This window comes from Triticum aestivum, chromosome 2A, assembly GCF_018294505.1.
Source record: "Triticum aestivum cultivar Chinese Spring chromosome 2A, IWGSC CS RefSeq v2.1, whole genome shotgun sequence".
In the NCBI taxonomy this organism is placed as follows: Eukaryota; Viridiplantae; Streptophyta; class Magnoliopsida; order Poales; family Poaceae; genus Triticum; species Triticum aestivum.
The window spans coordinates 79853524-79853979 of record NC_057797.1 but is presented as its reverse complement, the minus strand read 5'-3'; positions in this window follow the sequence as shown (position 1 = coordinate 79853979).

Genomic DNA, 456 nt, shown 5'->3' with positions numbered 1-456 from the left:
GGGCGGCTCCGGGGTGGGTGGGTGGGGGGGACGGCGACGGGTCGGCCTGGCTTCTTCCGTGACGCGGTGGGGCGCGGCCAATGGGGAGGAGACCTCTGGCGCCGCGGTGTACACTGCGCTTTGCCGTGCGCGGCGCGGGGTGGATTTTCTGTGGGCGCCGCGGCGGTGGAGCGCTGATGGGTTTGGTTTGGTTTGGCTGGAACGGCCGGAAGCTTCTGCCTTCCCGCGGACGGTTGCTTGGTTGGTTTGGGGCCGAGTCGAACGCACCCGACCTGCCTGTCGGTCGTAATTCGCGGACCATTTTTTATGTACGCATCGCAACCTTTTGGAAATTTAATCGGGCAACCCCGTGGAGCACGCACTGGCCCACCGCTTGATGTGAACGCATGCAGACGAGGGGTTCGGCGGATTTTTCCAAGGGCAAGCGCCATGAGCACGACCTTTGTTATTGTGTAT